Genomic DNA, 17,734 nt, shown 5'->3' on the forward strand with positions numbered 1-17,734 from the left:
ATACTGATTAAGTATAATGACTTGGACAGCTGGCATTCTTGTTCAAAAGAAAAACTTTCTCATATGTTCTTGCTTTGATAGATGAACAGGAAAAGGCAGAAACAATACAATTGTATGAGGAACTTCATAGCAACATAGAAGTAAGTGACCGAGCTTGATGAAAGGAATGTGAGTTATGTGAGCTGAGCTGAGTTCCATGTTTATGTTGGGATACTGTTTGTATCCATCATGTGTGGGTATCATGTCGTGTGTGATGCAGGAAGTTGGGCTTTCAGTCCCTTTTCAAGAATGATTTTTGTGTTCCATAAAACACATTCAATGGAGAAAGTGCAGCAGTGTGTGGGATGTGGATCCCTGTGATCTGTGGGATGGGTGCTTAGTGCTGGGTCACTGCCACAACTTCTGGCTTCTTTCTGGGCTCTGTTTCACCCACCTGCTGGTTCCTCAGAATGGCTGAGGTGGGCAGCAGCCCCTGGAGAAGTTCCAGGGTTTCCAGTATTGAACTTCAGATATTAAATTTTGTTTTTAGAGAATGACAGCGGCATTTGAAGAGCTTCGTGTGCAAGCAGAGAACGACAGATCGGAAATGAGTTTCAAATGTGAGAATTCAGTTTATTGTGTTTATGCAGCTGGCTCAATTTTGTACTTCATAGCTTGTGTTCCACATGCAGGGCCAGGGCAGACAGATGTGAAGGGCTGGAATGGTGAGCAGGTCACCCTGAGACACTGGGACCCTTCTTTTATTCATGCAGCCTTTGTTCACTGCCTGGCCCCTTCTGTTGCTGTTCCACTGGGCCAAATTTGGAACTTTATTTTTCAAACTGTCACTCAACATTGAAGTTTTGTCTGTGAAGTACAGTCTAGAGATCAGTGCTTATTTCACATAGTTGGTTTATTTAAATGATAATGCACTAGTGTATAGCTACAGAAACTTTAGCTAAATGCTCTCTCTCTGTATGTATAGCCTGGTATGTTCCTGTTTCATTTTCACATGCTCTTTTCTGTTTGTATTTTGATTATAAAACCAAACATTGCCTCAACAATTACTCTTGGGAAACAAAAGGTACAGCTGTACAATTCCAAGCAATCTTAAAGTGGAAGTTGTATTGAACTTGGAGTATATTTCAGCTAGAATGTTAACTGTGGATGTTACTGTATCTCAAAAGTAAAAGAAGAAGCAGAAAAAGTGGACAAGTTTGAAAAAGAATGCAAACTGGAAGTCAGTCAAAAGGAAAAGCAGGTTTGCTCATTTTACCATCTCATATGTAGAGCTTTATTTGTGACTAAAGGGGCAATGCAAGAGCCAAAAAGTGTTTCTGGGTATTAGTAAAAAAGACAAAATAACATCTGAAGCTGCATTTAAGTCAAATTCTGCTAAGTTTAGTGATCTTTCAGTACCTTTAGTCTACTGGAATTTATGGTTTGATTTTGAATTGGAGAACTTTTTTCTTTAGAGTAATGTGACTTGATCAATATTTGGCTAAGATTATATCTAGCCAAATATTTTCTATCTGTCTGTCTGTCTGTCTGTCTATCTATCTATCTATCTAATCTAACTTGAATGACAGCAAAATGTCTGCTTATCATACCTGGGGTACAAATGAAAATTAGCATCTGTCCCTTTTCCAGACTTCATGATGATATTTCTTGCATTTTTCTAGATTTCAGCTCTCACCATAGAGAGAGATGAAAAAGATGATGTCATAAAAGACATCAAGGCTCAGCTGCAGACGTCACAAAATAAGATTGCTGACTTAATGGAAGCAAAATGTAAGAGTTCTGCCTGCTGTGTTTAAATGTAATTGTTTATAGAATTTAAATGTAATTGTTTATGATTGTTTATTTATGATATGTAATTGTTTATAGAAGCATAGGAAACAGGGTCATGATAGTTTTATTCTGTTGCTGGTTGGCAGCAGAATTTTGGGGCCTTGAAGGCCTTATTTTTGTTTGGAACAGGAGCTGCTCCTGTGGGAGCAGGACTGGCAGGGTCGTTTTTAGGGTGAGTCAAGCACTGAGAGCTTTGGAAGATTGCAAGGGGAAAATATGTTGCTTCAGTTTTGCAAATTTACAGTCAGGCAGATGTCACTGAGGAAACTTACTTTTCAGAACTTGATTTTCAATATTTTTAAACCATCTATATTCAAATTTTATCTATTATTTTATACTATATGATGTCAGTACCATTGGTCTTTGTTAAATTCTTTAAATGTATGTAATTTTCCATTTTTGGCAGTACTTTTATATACATATATATAAATATATTTATATATTATTTATATATTTATTTATATATATTTATATTTGTATTTTATATATTTATTTATATTTTTATATAATATTATATTTTTATATAATATATTTATATTTATATTTATATTTATATATACTTTTATAAATATCCTATTTTTAAAAATATTAACATCTTTTTTTGTTTAGTACATCATGAAGAAATGTTAAAGGAATCCCAGGTCAGTAAAGAACATTTGAGGGCAGAGCTGGAAGAGGCTAAAATGTCATTGCAAAAGGCAGAGGTACCCCTTGCTTATAGTTTTACAGTAGAAATAGACTAGAGGAGTATTTGCATCAATAATTATGGATACTTTAGAGATGAAACAGCTGTAGCTGTTTGTTGCAAAACATGTTTAGAAATGATATCATGTCTTGAAGGTTACTCAAAAGAACTTGGAAACTGAGCTCCAGACTAGAGTGAAAACATTAATTCAGGTTACTGGAGAAAAGGAAGAGCAGGAGGAAGAATGTAAAAAAATGAAGGCTTTGCTTGCAGCCCTGACAGAGGAGTTGGAGACTTCTGTTGCCAATTTGAAAAGCTTGCTGCAAGAAGAGCAAAATAGGTAAATTAATGAGTTTCAATTCCAAGAGTGATCTTACAGGTTGCAGTCTATGACAAAATCAAGAACAATTGGAAATGAAGCTGAAATTTGGGGGTTTTTTCCACACAGTGGTCTAAATGCAGAGAATTGAATGTAAATTTTTTTGTTGGTGATAGTTGATACTGGTCTATAAAAAGTAAATTTTTGCCCCCTCCAACTTTCATAACTCTGTCTTTAAGAAATAGAGATTTCTGTAGGTATATATTTGTTTACTTTTATGTCTACTGTTCTGAGGTTGTAAAAGTGTAATTTGATATGTGCTGCAGGCAGATAGATCATCTGCCTGTTGAAAGGTAAATGTTCTTAAAGTGCTTGTGCTAAGACTTTGTCTTATTGTCCTTGAAGTTTCAAATGCAGTGAGTGCTTTGTACCCTACATTTGGGGTTTTTAATTTACCATTTTCTTAGATTAAAGAAATATGAAGATGATTCAAAGCTGCTTACCTTGGAGCTCCAAAAGAAATCTGCTGAACTGGGTAAGGCTTGTAGAAAGGCAGAAAATGAGCCAGGCAGTAATAAAAATGCTTTCTGCTGTTGTCTGGAAATGGACTGTCTCTAGTAGGTGGAGAAATGATTTTACAGTACCTGTACCTATCAGGAATGCCTGAATTTATTTTGACTCGGCTGATCCCTTTTCTTTGGGGGTCATTGGTACTGGCAGCAGCCAAAGGGCAGTGCTGTGCAGAGCTCCAATAGTGAGACCATTCCTGCATGAATTCTTCTGGAGGTAATTTTGGTTTCCAGCTAAGAGCAGCAGCACTGCAGGTGCCAGGAGTGACTTCTGCAGCAGAGATAAAACCCTCCCATTGAGGTTTCTGGGACCTTCCCCGTGCTGGAAGTGGGATGATGCTGGCAGGGGTTGTCTTTAAATATCATCAATGTGATATCCTGTGCTTTCTAGGGATGTGCTCCTTAGTCCCCAGAGTGAGAGCTCTGCTTTGCTGCTGAGAACTTGCAAAAAATACCAGCACTGTCAATGTGCACATAGAAACCATTTGGAAGTCAGTAACAACTGGTTTCCTTTCTCAGCATATCCATGTGGTACCTTCAGCAGTTCAGATTTTTTTCTGGAACAATGCAGGTGCATCAATACTTGCAGAATACTCTAGTCTAACAGTCCATGGTTATTTGAAGCTATAATTGTGGAAAACATAGAAAGGCTCTAAATTTTATTTAAGATAAATATTTAGTTTCTCTTCAGATAGAGATTTGCTAATGTCTGAATCATTTTTCAAGTCTACATTTAGATTAAGTCATAAATTAGCTTTTCAGCTTCTTAACTTAATCCAACAGGTTTTGAGAACTGGGTATTGCAAAGGGGTAAATGTTTTATACTGCCTGCTAAATCTGAAAAATCATTTCTGTTCCATTAATTTTACATTCCATGTGCTGTAGAAGAGATGACTAAAGTAAAATGTGATAAAGAAGTGGAACTTGAAGAGCTGTCAGAAACTCTGGTAAATATTCATTTTATTAATCTCATGGCATTTGCTCTTCATATGAAATTCCTCTTGCTTTGTAAGTATCTTAAATGTCATAAATAAACACCATCTAGTCTACCTTAACATTTCTACTAAACTTTCTCACACACAATTTCAGTGTTTTCTTTGGAGAACTTTTTTATTGCCACTGTTTTTCTTGTCTCCTGTGCTTTTGGTTTTTCTTGTCTCCCATGTTTTTGGTTTTCCTTCTCAAGGTTTTTGGTTATTTCCTTCTTTGTTCATGCCCATTCAAATGCCACTCCCTGTGGATATAAAGTTTTCCCATTTGTTCTTCCTTACAGGCAGGTAATTAGCTCTGGCCTCTGTGAACCCTGCTGTACTGTGACACAGGCCCATTTTCTGTCACAGAAGTCTCAGCTATATGAAATACACTCTGAACAGAGGTTTCTTTTCATTATGATTTTAGATTTACAAGCCTAACAAGAATCCATATCAACTCAAGTTAAGATAGTGGGAAATCAGGTGTGCATTTCACTGTGTTTGCTTGTTGTTCTAATCTGTGCATTGAGTGTTCTGAACTGAGTTTCACTCATTTTCTAAAATGGGCAAATTGGAGGACTTTGACTGAAGAAGAGTCTTGAGGCTACTGTAGAAAATATGCAGAGAGAGAAAAACGTGGAGAGAGCAATGAAAATGCTCTCCAGATGAGAGAGGTCTGAAGTAGGGCAATAGTAACATGTTTTTAGAAATAGTGAAGTTACACATCATGACTTGGACACAAGTTTATGCATAAGAAACAGCACCCAGAGCAGTGTCCCACCCTAATTTTGCAGCCCAGGTAATTGAACTCACAGCAGGGGACAGACATGAACAGCACTGGTGTCACAGTTCACTGTCTCACAGCACTTCCAGATCCCAGCAGAGACTGGAAAGATCCAACCTGGATAATCCATGACATGGATGTTGTTGGGTTCTTCTGAAAGCCTTGTGCTCTTAGTTCATGTCTGATAACCTCCAGCAGTTGGAGTTTGCACATGGATACTCAAAACTCTTCCTTTTCATTTTGCAGAAAGAATTCCAGGATTTGAAAGCACAGCTGACAAGTACAGCTGAGAAGGAACAAGATTATTTAAAGCAGCTTGTGACTCTGAAAACAGATCTTGAACAAGAGGCGTACGACCATTTTGAAAATATAATATTTAATTAGTTTTGGTGGAGCTGCTTTAATCCACAGTGAAATGAACTAGGATTGTTTTCTAATGAAAGTTTTGAACCACATATATGCCATTAATTCTAGACTTACATTTCTAAATTCCACTTTCTCTATTTGTATGTATTCTATGGCATATGTAGTTGTTCCATATCTCTTTGACTTATTTAACAAGAAGAGAAAGTTTCTGAATTCATGGTTAATCTTGCTTTGAACTACATCATCTTCACTAACCATGAGATTTATATAAAAGTTGACTCTGATTTTCTTTCCTTCTTCTGTCACCTTTTTACATCTCTCTGACTCTGCTGCAAAGCTTATATTTGTAGATAAAGGCCTGGACTTCTTTCAGCATGGAATAAGACTTGATAATGGGTATGTTGAATTTAAAAGGAGATTTCAAAAGGCATCTTCTTATTCCTCTTGGCCATTTGTTTGAAATTAGGTTAAGGAATGAACAACTAACAGTGTATCTCAGTAAGCTTTCACTAGAGAAAGAACAAACAGCACAAGAGAAAAATGCTGTGGCTGCAGAAGTCAAGAAACTGCAAGAACAGCAAGAGGCAAGTTGTAAACTTCCAGGTTTCATGAAAGGACAATACTCAATTTGACAAATTACTCAGTTTTACAAATTAGATGATGAGCTGCAACATGACTTGGGTCTGTAGAGTACCTGAGCTGTTTTTTGTGTTTGAGTTGGAAAGGAAGTGTATTTACACTTGTGAGCAAGGCAGCTCAGTGTGCTTTGGATGTCTTTGAATTTTTTAAGAAGTCACTTTGAATTTTATTTCTTTGCTGACACATGGGTCTTTATTTAGGATAGTAAGAAAAAAGAAGAAAATACAAAGCAGTTAGTTGAAAATCTAGAAGAGGCAAATAGCCAGCTAAGGCAAGTAAAAACAAATATTAAGAACTGATATTGTGAAAGGAAGTAGACTCAAATAGTTAGTTGTGTTCAAATGCTGCTTTCTGGGATTTTTTTGATTAATGTTTTTCTAGATTATATAGTTAAACAGAAACTATTCAGAATTGCTGTTGGCCAAGTAGAAATTTTCTCAGATCAGAAATACCAATTGCTGCAGGAACAGTGTTTGCCATCATTTTGTATTACATAGTGGGAGCTGTCTTGTTGTGCATTAGACACCTCAGGTGAGAAGGCAATGAAAGTGGAAGGTGAAGGTTATGGATTAAATGTGACAAGGCAAAACTGGGTAAGAGTTACTCTCTGTATCACCAGTTCAATAGACAGGCAGCTCCCATGTTTCACAGCTGCATTGCAATAGTCCAGGTGAGGATGTATTTTCCTTGGCTTAGCTGGAACATCTTTTCCTACTTCAAAAAAGTATGGACAGTTCACACATTGACTTACTGGGCATGCTGCTGCATTTTAAGAACATTTTCATTGAGCAGCTTATGAAGTTCCCATCAACATTAGCAGCTCTTTTTAGAAAATAAAAGAAGGGTTTCTTAGAAGTACTGAAAATAAGTTAAAGGCAAGAAGGAAATATTTACTAATGCTTGTTAATTTGGCACTTAGAAATGAACTGGAGTCTTGGAAGGAGAAAATGGCAAAGACAGGTGAAGAGATGAGAAGTACCCTGGATGAAAGAGAAGAAAATGTATGTCATGTGTCATGCAAATATCTTACAGAACCTGTAGGACAGCATTAAATGTAAAATCTGTGTTGGGATTTTTCTGCAAAGCTCTGCCTGGGGGATGTGATCTCTGCCAGAGGTTTCTTCTCTCTCAGCTGCTGCCAGCTGTGCCATTGTGTGTGCCCATGCTGAGCCCTGGTATTTCAAAAGACAAGCACAGTCACGGGGATGTTCACTCTTTGCTGCAAGTTTCATATTAAAGATTTGGTTCTTTTCAGGCAAACAGAGAACCTGCTTTTCTGATTTTTCATATACCCACACAGTGATGGATGGGCTCTGGATTAGCTTTTTATATGTAGTGTGAGTTTTAGCTTAAATAGATTCAAACATTTTTACTTTCTTTCTATTGGTTCAAAGCAACCTGGGGTTTTTAGCAAATTTCAGAATTTCATTGTAACAGTCAAAGATTTACAATTGTCATTTCAGGTAAAGAGTACTGAAAATGAAATTTCAAGAAAGGAAAACCAAAATTCTAGAAAATAATTGGGACAATTCATTTTTTCATGGATGTAGGGAACTTCCTACAAGTGTATTTTTAAATTGTGAAGATATTGGGGTATTTTTCTTCTTCTTTCTTAATTCCATAACCACTAAGGAACTGGTTCACTGCTATTATTTAACATCTTGTGGTACTTTATGGCTAAAACTCTGATTATTCTAACATGTCAGCTGGTGTTGCAGTCCCATTGGAACAAACCAGACTGGTGCAAGTGCAGGTTTGAGAACATTTACAGGAATTGCTCACATAGGGAGTCATTTGTAGAACTTACTAATGAATGTCTGAAATCTCTCTTTCAGATGAACAATTTAAAGAAGCAGGTGGAAAATAAAACCAAATGCATTGAAGAGTTGCAGCAGGAGGTGGGGAGAGATTTTCATTTCACAAATACATAAACACATTATATTTTGGGTTGCCTTTTCAGCAGGTTTGTGTCTGCTGTGATATCTTTAGATACACCTATGTAATTTAAAAATTCTCCTTTCTTATCCTAACCCTGAGCAAATTAGGGAGTCATCTCAGGAATCACTTGATTTGTTAAATGTGCCTTAATTTGAAAAGAGCAATTACAAAAATAATACCTTTAATGAACTTCTACTCTTTTTCATTTAGTGCATAGTGTTATTTTTGTACTTGTAATAAGTATCTCAGTTACCACTTGTAGAAAATAATTCTGCACTGGCACAAACTGTAGTAACTTCACTGTAAATATAAAGAACTTGTATTTTTTGTCATGACATCTTCACACCTTCTGTCAGCAGCATCTTAGTTGTAATTCCCATTCTGCACCTCATTTGTTATTCCCTGCTCTTGCTCAGGAGGAGCCTTTCTTAAGGTCATGAAGAAACAGTAATTATCACAGAAATGAGTTGAACATTCATTTGTTTGAAGAATTGTTCTGGAACCTGAGCTGCACAAGAGAGAGTTATTTGCCTGATGAGAGCTGGAATTTCTTGATGCAGTTAAACCATTACATAATTCTATTTACTTATTAAGGTACAGTGCTTGTTTTGTTTTATTTCAACAGAATAAGGTGCTGAAAAAGAAACTGACTGCAGAAAGCAAGAAAAGCAATACTTATGAAGGGAAGGTAGGTTTAAATAACATCATGTAGAAGATGAGGTGAGTGTTTTTAAGTGCCACTGTAAGTAATGATAATACTTGTTCAACACGTTCTGAGCTGGTTTGGGATCTGGGATACAGACTTTGCAGGAATGAGCTCACAGTTTTTAGAAGATGCTTCCATTTGTAATCATTGGGCACTGACTGTTGGACATTTAAGAGATGGATTCACGTTGCAATTAATGATGTTTCTGATCTGTTCCTTTTTTTTTTCCTTTTATTGATAGTGGACTGAACAGGGTTCAGCAACCTCATTGTAACAGAAAAGCATTTAAAAGACATATACATATATGTATATATATATTACTTTTTTAAGGCTGTTCTTTAAATGTGCTCTGCAGTGGCAATCCCTCTGATGGGAATATTGTGTCCAGCTTTGGGTACTGCACTTGAAGAAAAGTGGACTTTTTTGAGAATATTCATATGATAACCTTAAAAGGAAAAACTGTAATCAAAATGCACAGCTGGGAGAAAAATGTACCATAAAAGCTGTGAAAATCTGATACAGATTTTCAAGAGAGGGAATCAAATCTCCATCTGTATTTGTTTTTTTCTGAGGCATTCACAGCATTTAGGGTGACTGCTTAGGGCAGTCTTCCCCACTGGGCTGTTGCCATTCTTTCTTTGAGTATTTTCCAACTCACTTCAGGCCAAATTTCAACTCTTTATTAAAAAAAAGCTGAACTTTTAAATAGGGAACACTTTAATCATATACCTGAACAGTAACAGTGTGTTTGTGCTCAAAAACAAGAGGTAAGAAAAAATCATTAACACAGTAATTCCTAAACAAATAACAGCAGCAATTCTGCATTCTCAAAAGGTGAATAAATTGCAGTTAGAGATGGAAAATATGAACAAGCAACATAAGGAAGCAGTTGACACCTATCAAAAAGACATAGAAACAAGAAAAGGAAATGAAAATAAACTTCATGAAGAGGTGAGAGGTGTTAATTTTTACTGCAATTTAATTTTTTTTAATTTAAAATGTTTTTATGAAGCTTTATTGGCCAGAGTCCTTGCTCTTCCATTTCAGACATGAATGGAATTTGTGTATGCCTGTGAGCAAAGCTTCAGTACATGAGGTGCTTAGGCTGACGTATTTGAATATGTCTTTGAAAAAAAGAACTCCATTAAAACTTCTTGCTTTCAAGATATAGTTCAAAGAAATTCCACCCTTGGTATAAAGTCAGCATAGTTAAATTAGACTATAACTTCTCCCATATTAGTATTTTTCTGCCCACACTTTTTTTTTTTTGATGGCAATGCTAAGAAATGTTAGGGCAGAGTGCTTGAAATGGCCTTTTGGTTTGAAGTGAACTTGCCTGCCATGGCTGTACCTTTGATCCTGCCCATTTTAACAATCTGCAGAAAAGATGAGGGATTTGAAAGGGATCTGAAAAGCAAATAAAGCCCAAGTGGGACTGCAAACTTTGCACCCACAGGGGAAAGAAGAAATTAAGATTAAAAAGAAATATATGGTTATGTTGATGAATGAAATGCAATTTATTACTGACAGGTAGAAAAGATGAGGTTGCTTTGTGATGAAGCAGCAATGATACAGAGAGAAACTGATGCCAGATGTCAGCACAAGCTAACTGAGATGATGGCACTGATGGAAAAGCACAAGGGAAGAGATTTTCCTGCTTGCTGTGGTTTGCAGTGTGTGATACCATGTTAACAGCATGTTTATAACTTGTGATACCACGTTCATGACCTTTCCAAAGCAGAAACAGGCCTGAATCTGGGAAAAGGAAGCTGAACACATGCTGGACTTTGCATCATCTAAAATCAAATTCATTTGAAGATTTTCAAAAGATTCCTATGGGCAGATAAATTCCATTCATCTAAACTTCTGGGATTTGTAGATTTTTTTCAATTCAGGCTCCTTTGATACCATCTGAGTGCAATATTTTTCAGTAACAGTTTGGCTCTTTCTCTGAGATGCCTTAGTGACTGTCAGCAGTTTAGCCTGACACATTTTAGTTTTCCTTTCTGTTCCTCTATTTTGCAATATCTTTAGCAGATACATTAATAAAGATGGCACAGCTGGCTCTTAGTGCTGAGCACATATTGCTGCACAGAAATCAAGCACTCTCTGCCAGTCCACAAAATAATACTTGAATTGAGCATTTTCTGGTTTACAGTTTCTGCAGAAGCATCAATGAATCTTTTCTTTCTGAATCTTAAGAGCCTGGTTTGAAAGAAATGATGTTTTAAGACTGGATAACTCTTTAATTGTAACATTTAGTCACATGTTTTGAGTTCGTTGTTGGTTTGGTTTTTTTAACCCAGAATGAATATGATAAAATGGTTGAAGAAAAAGATGCAGAGTTAAAAGTCTATAAAATGAAACAGCAAAAGCAGTTCTCATCAGCAAGAGCACTGGTAAGGAGTACTTTCCAATGTTCAGTAATTCAGTGAAGGGGCTGATGTCCTTGTGTAGTGGTTTTATACTGGCTAAGGGCCAGGCACACACAACAAAAACATTCACTCATTTTTCTCTGCTGTAGTTGAGCAGAGGAGGGGAAAGAAAAATTCAAGTTGAGATAAGGATTAGGAGAAAAACACTTTGAGGGTAAAGCAGATTCAAACTTAAATAGCATCAAAAGTTTTATTATTAATAGGATTAAAAATGGGTAATGAGAATTAAAATAAACCTTTAAAACACCTTTTTTCCCAATCCCTGCCTCTTGCCCACCAACAGCACAGAGAGACAAAAGATGTGATCTTCAGTCAGTTTGTGACTTCTAAAAATCTTTTTTCAGGTTGCTTAGAGAGTTTCTTTTTCCTGCTGTGCTCTGGGGTCTTTCCCACCAGAGACAGTTCTCTGGGAACTTTTCCAGTGTGGTTTTAATTTTTACCAGTAGCAGTCCCACCCAAGCTGCTGCAGCAGATCTTATTCTGGGCACTAAAAACTCCAAATGTTTCTAGAAATGAATTGGAGTAGCAGTGTGTTTGTGTCTGCTCTTGCAGATAGTGTGTCATGCTCTGACTTCCCACTTGGAATAGGAAACTTTTGTTTTAAATATTTCGATTGTGCCCTCTCAGCCCTGTTCTCCCAAGTGTTTTAAGGTCTTACCTTGAATATTTCTGATCAAGTTCCTGTTTCTTATAGTGCTTCAGTCTTTTTTAAACAAGCTAAAGCAAAGCTTCAAGTATAGGGCTGAAAAGCAAATAGAATTCTCTTGTGTACCAATGAGTGTCCCTGTTAATTACTGTCTCACTTGGGACTGTTTTCTTTTTTCTGGGCTGTGCATAGTTAACCCTGTCCTTTATTTAATGGTTTGTAGGAAAATGAGCTGTCATGTTTGAAAAGTGAACTGGCCTCCCTTAAGGAACAACTGAAAGCAGAAATTGAAGAGAAGGTGGAGTTTTTTATTCACTGAGCAGTGGGGGTGAGAGGTGTGGCCTGGGCTTGTGCTGTGGGAGGAGTTGGATAAGAAATGAAACTGAACAGAAAAACAGGGACTTTTGAATGCTGGGGTTGTGCTAAACCTGGTCATATATTTGTGTGAACTTTGTAACACTCTGTGATTATAGATTATATATAAATTAACAACAAAACAAAACTCTCCTTTATTTTAGTTAACTTTAACTAGCTAAAGCAAAAAAGTTCCCTAAACTGTAGGGGTTTTTCAGTGACTTTTGAATGCTGAGGTTGTGCTAAACCTGGTCATATTTTTGTGTGAGCTTTGTAACAGTGTGTGATTATAGACTGTGCTCTGTAATTACACCAAGAAGATTTTTAACAACTGAATTCAAAGAAATATTTCCTTGCTCTCACATAACTCTTTTGTAGGAGAATCTTGTAAAAGAGCACTCTCACAGTATGATTCCTGAAAGTGAAAAGAAACACAAGGTAACTTCAACTTTTTAATTGCTTTTAGAATTTGGTAGTGTTTATATGTGTAGAATCAATTGAAGTGCCATGATAATTTATTTGCATTCAACAAAAGACACTGGAATGCTTTTGACTTCAAACTTTTTAAAGATAATAAAAATTTATGTTCCTGGGACTCCTAAACCTTGTTTAAATCTATACAGTGAATCTACTCATGTAAAAATAGAAAGTCTCCAAATTATATTCCTAAAATAAAAAAGATAAAAATAAAAAATATCTCCTTCAGTGCAGGAAGCCCCTTGGGCAGTCCAACACTGAAGTTTTGTAGCTCCTAACAGTGAATTTTTCTTGTTGCATTTTTCTGCCTGTATTTCTTACTTCTCTGTAGATGATTTTTTTTTTCCCTGGGATAAGAAGGGATTTTAAAGGGTCCTACCATTCCATGGAGATATTAGACAGCAGTTTCTGGAAGGGCTCCCACTGTGTAATTTTTCTTGCTCAGTTGTTGATTTTTTTATGTCTCTGGAATTGTTTTACTCAGTCTTAAAAGTGTCCATTTGTAAAGGCACTTTTCCTCTATGGAAGAGAACAAAGCTGATCTAGCTGTAAAAATGGTCAAAGTGTCAAAGTAGTCCTGACTGCAGAACTTACCCTTCTTCCCTGTCAGGAGTTCACTTGTGGGTTTCATATTGGAGCAATGGAATCCAGCACCACTTTGATGTTATCTGTCTGAAAAAGGACTGCACTGGACCATTCAAGGCTTCTTAGTTTAACTTCTAGTGAAAAGACTATTTTAAGTAACACCAATCTTGATATAGCTATCAATCTTTCTCTGAAAGCCTTTTCCTGCAGTTTTGTTTGTTCCCATTTTCTTTGATGTTTGATATGGTCCACATGTAGTGGCTACAGTTCAGAATAACCTGAATTTCTGCAGATAAGCATGAAGAACTGAAATACAATGTGCCATGAAACTCAGCTCTTCCATAGCTTCCCCTTCATTCTCCTCATTTGGCAACAAAAATAATACAAAAAATGCTATTTCCACCCCACCCCACTTTGTTTGGGTCATTGCTTCGTGTTTGGATGGAAAGAGAAGAGTTCCACCATTTCTCTCAGGTGAATTCTTGGACACTCAGACTGTAAACTGGCTCCTGAGTTGGGCTTTAGATTCCATTCTTGCCCCATAAAATAAAATCTAAAAATAGAAACGTTTTCTTTCCCAGACATATGCTATCAAGACTCCTCCAATGGATAAAATGCACAGTGGAAGAAGCACAAACCTGCCTTCAGAGCAGAGCAGCAGGAAAAAGCAGAAAGTGCTTGTGCAGCTGGACACTCAGTCAGACAGCTCTGAGCACACTGACCTCCTGGTAAGAGTCAGAGAGCAAATCCTGTGCTGAGCACTTCTTTGTGCTCACTGCTGGCTCTGAGAATGAAAACAAACAGTTTGGGCTTCCACATTCAAGCCAATATTTATGTGTATATTTTTAATTGATTGGTTTTCTGGAATTGTATGTACATAATTAACATTCTTTTTATTGAACTGTTTTGCCTTATAATGACATCTTAATTTTTTAATTTTTCATAGTTTAATATCCTTAGGGGGAAAGAAAAAGTAGTTTTTAATATAGTGTGAGTAAGTAACTTTTTCATTTATTAGAGCATAGTCTCGGAAGAAGAAATGTTTAAAAATTTGTACAAAGATTTTCCACAAGCTTCACAATTACATTCCACAGCAGCAAAAAAGGTATGTTAGCCTTTCCTAAGATTAAAGCAAGCAGTTAATCAGATTGTTTACAGAAACTAAAGGATGGCTTTATTTTCCTTCCTAGACCCCAGCTCTATCCAGTGTGAAATCTCCAGGCTCTGCTCTGAAACTCAAAACCATGAGGAGAATGCGCGAGGCGGGCTGGGCTGCGCTCTCCAAAATGGACAGGAAAAGGAAAATTAAAGATGTTGTAAAGTTCTTTGCTTAAAATGCAGAAATACCCAGTGCCCTGGCATTGCTTGCAGGGTTGTTTTTCTCTCAGAGTTAGTGCTTTGTTGCATTTTTCTCTCATACTCAGTGTGTTCAATACTGTGTTCATTCCTTCACACATATGAACTTTATAGATCTATAACTGCAACCGCTGCAGAGCCTTTTCCACCTTTCCTCCCTTGTGCTTCAAAATGTTGGGACAAAAATTGGCCAATTTTAAATTTTGAAATAAATAGAACTGCATAGAAAGTTGTTTCAAAGCTGTTTCTGGCATTAGAAAGTCTGGTTTTAAAGAACTTCTGTTCTTTTAAATTTACTCCATTTTTCTTAACACATAAATACATAGTGGAAGAAATGTTGCTGTTCAATGTATGTTCTTTTACCTGAAGTCCTCTTGCTTTTTCCTGCATTTTAATGGCTGTTAGACATGTCTTTTTAGACTGTTTTGTTTTCAGTATGTTAAAATGGTTTTGAAACTTCTAAAATTGCAGTAGAATTGCTTGTATTTAAAAAGATTTCAGCTTCACAAGGAGTAAAAGATGCATGTTATAAGATCGTGAAAACAATGTTAAGATGCCATTCAATTGTTTATCTGAAATATCAAGTATGGGACTATTTGTTATTGCTTTAAATATTTGAACACAGACAGAAATCACCCACCAGCTTTCCTAGGGACCAGCAGAAGTCCAAGGATAGATTAGAACATCTATTTCTGTATTAATCCTGGATTAATCTTGGTTTCACAACAGCGACAAACCCTACTTCAGAGCCTAGACATAACAAGAAAACTACAAGTACATGTTAAAATATAATGCAAAATCAAAAATCCCAAATGCAGGTGAAGTGGGAAGCAAAATAGATTTGTTTTCTTCTTTTTGTGTAGTCTTAGGGATAGGCGAGTAGTTTGGGTTCCTTATGTTGAGCTGTTGAGCAGCGATGTAAATGAGATTTGTTTTTGTATGTAGCTAACAAATATTGTGCAGAGATCTGGAAGAATATGCTGTGCTTTCCCCATGAGCACTTGAAAGTGAAAAATGGAAGTTTGTACTGCCCACTTCTGGACTCAAACAGTAACTAATCAACTAGAGCCTTGGTATTTCCTAGGGACATGAATCCATGGGATATCACATAATTCTCCTGATCCCGTGAGTGTGTCCTGTGAGGTGCTGTGTAAATCACCTGAAAAAGTACAAAAATATTGCCAGCAACACTGCAGAAAGCTTGCAGGAAATGCAAGCAGCAGGGAAGGGTGTAAAATCCCATCTGCCCGTTTCTGTGCCTGATTTTATTTATGGGCTGAGGGTGCCCTGCTTGCTGCCATGGCCACAGTGCACAGCTCCATCTCTCCTGTCTCCTTCTCTGGCCTCAGGCCCAGTTCCTGGGAGCACCCCATGGGGGAGAATCCAGGCAGGGAAAGAGACAAAGAGCCCAAACTCCTGGGCTCAGACTCAGACAGGTCCATGGGGGAAGGAAAAGCTGTGCAAGGAAGCAAAACCAGGAATTCATTCCCTGCTTCCCACGGGCAGGTGGGTGTTCATCCGTGCCCAGGTGAGCAGGGCTCCAGCCCAGGCAATGGTGACCTGGGGACACAAATGCCATCACTGCCAGCATGCCCCCCTTTCTGCTTCTTCCCCCTCTTTCCAGACTGATTCTTCTTCCACATGGTCTGGGAATGCCCTGGGGTCAAGTCAGGTCACTGTCCCAGCTGCGTCTCTGCCCCTTTCTGGTGCTCCCCAAGCCCTCGCTGCCAGGGCAGGATGAGGAACAGGAAAGGCCTCGGCTCTGGGCAGGAACAAAACCCTCCTGGAACCTTCCCTCTGTTTCCAGGCCAAATCCAAGCCCTGCCCCAGAGAAGCCCCTGGAAGGAAGTTCAGTCTCCCAGCCCAAAGCAGTCCCCAGTGCCCATCCCCAGCACCAGGCACTGCCTTCCCCAGGGCGTCTCCTCTAGGAAAGGGATGGCTCAGCGAGCACCAGGCCGATGGCGATTGCAGCTCGGGGGGAAAACAGGCGGGAGGGGATCCCTGCTTGGAGTTCCAGGGGTGCTTTATGGGCCAACACACCCGAGGGGTCCAGGCACCAAGAACCAAGAACAAAGCAGGGTCCAGGCTTTTATATGGGACAAGGGAGGGGGAGCTTTGGTGTCGCCATGATATTTTCTGAAACTGAGAAGCTGAGAAGCCTCACAGCAAAAGAAAAACAAGAATTATCTACTGCTGTGGAATGCAACAGGTGCATCTTTGATTGGTCCATGTTGGTTGTTTCTAATTAATGGCCAATCACAGTCAGCTGGCTCGGACTCTCGGAGAGTCATGAGCTTTTGTAATCATTCTTTTCTATTCCCTGCTTGCCTTCTGATGAAATCCTCTCTTCAATTCTTTTAGTATAGTTTTAATATATCATTTTCTTTTAAGATAATATATATCATCAATAATAAATCAGCCTTCTGAAACATGGAGTCAAGATTCTCGTCTCTTCCCTCGTCCTGGGAACCCTGCAAACACCAGCGCACTTTGGGCCTGAGGGCCAATGGGCAGAGGGAACAAGGGTGGTGCAAAGGCGGGACAAAAGGGCAGCAACCAACTGGGATTCAGGGGAGGAGCTGCAGGCAACGGGAACCAATAGGAAAGCAGGAGTGGGGAACATTCTAGAACTGCGGAGGAGAACAAGGATGATGTAACTTGGGTCATCAAGATGTAAGGGACACGATGCCACCAGGACACACACCAGGGGACAATGTCACCACACCTGTGGGGACGCTGCCACCAGGACGCCTCCAGTGACACCCAGCATGGGCCCACATGGCCCCTGTGGGTGACACTGACCCTTGCCCTGTCCCCAGGGGCGGTTGGGGTCCCCCTGAGCGCGGTGGCCCTGGGACACCCTGGTGGCTGTCACTCTCTCCTGGGCCACTTGTCACCAGCTGAACAAGTTCCCATCCTGCCCTGGTGGGTGGTGACATTCGGCTGGGACACCACAATGGTGGCAGGGGGGACGTGGTGGCAGGAACTGCATCAGGCAGCGCTATGGCTGAGGTGAAGGTGCTGGTGGCACTGTGGTGGCACAGGTGGTGGCCTTGATGCTGTCCCAGTTCATG

At 38.6% G+C, this 17,734-nt stretch overlaps 1 pseudogene; it reads left to right on the forward strand.

Moving 5' to 3' along the window:
- The window catches only part of LOC143696402 (synaptonemal complex protein 1-like), a 33,095-nt pseudogene extending 17,626 nt beyond the window's left edge, over positions 1–15,469 (forward strand).
- The last annotated feature ends 2,265 nt before the right edge of the window (positions 15,470–17,734 follow it).

Source organism: Agelaius phoeniceus, chromosome 34 (assembly GCF_051311805.1).
Source record: "Agelaius phoeniceus isolate bAgePho1 chromosome 34, bAgePho1.hap1, whole genome shotgun sequence".
In the NCBI taxonomy this organism is placed as follows: Eukaryota; Metazoa; Chordata; class Aves; order Passeriformes; family Icteridae; genus Agelaius; species Agelaius phoeniceus.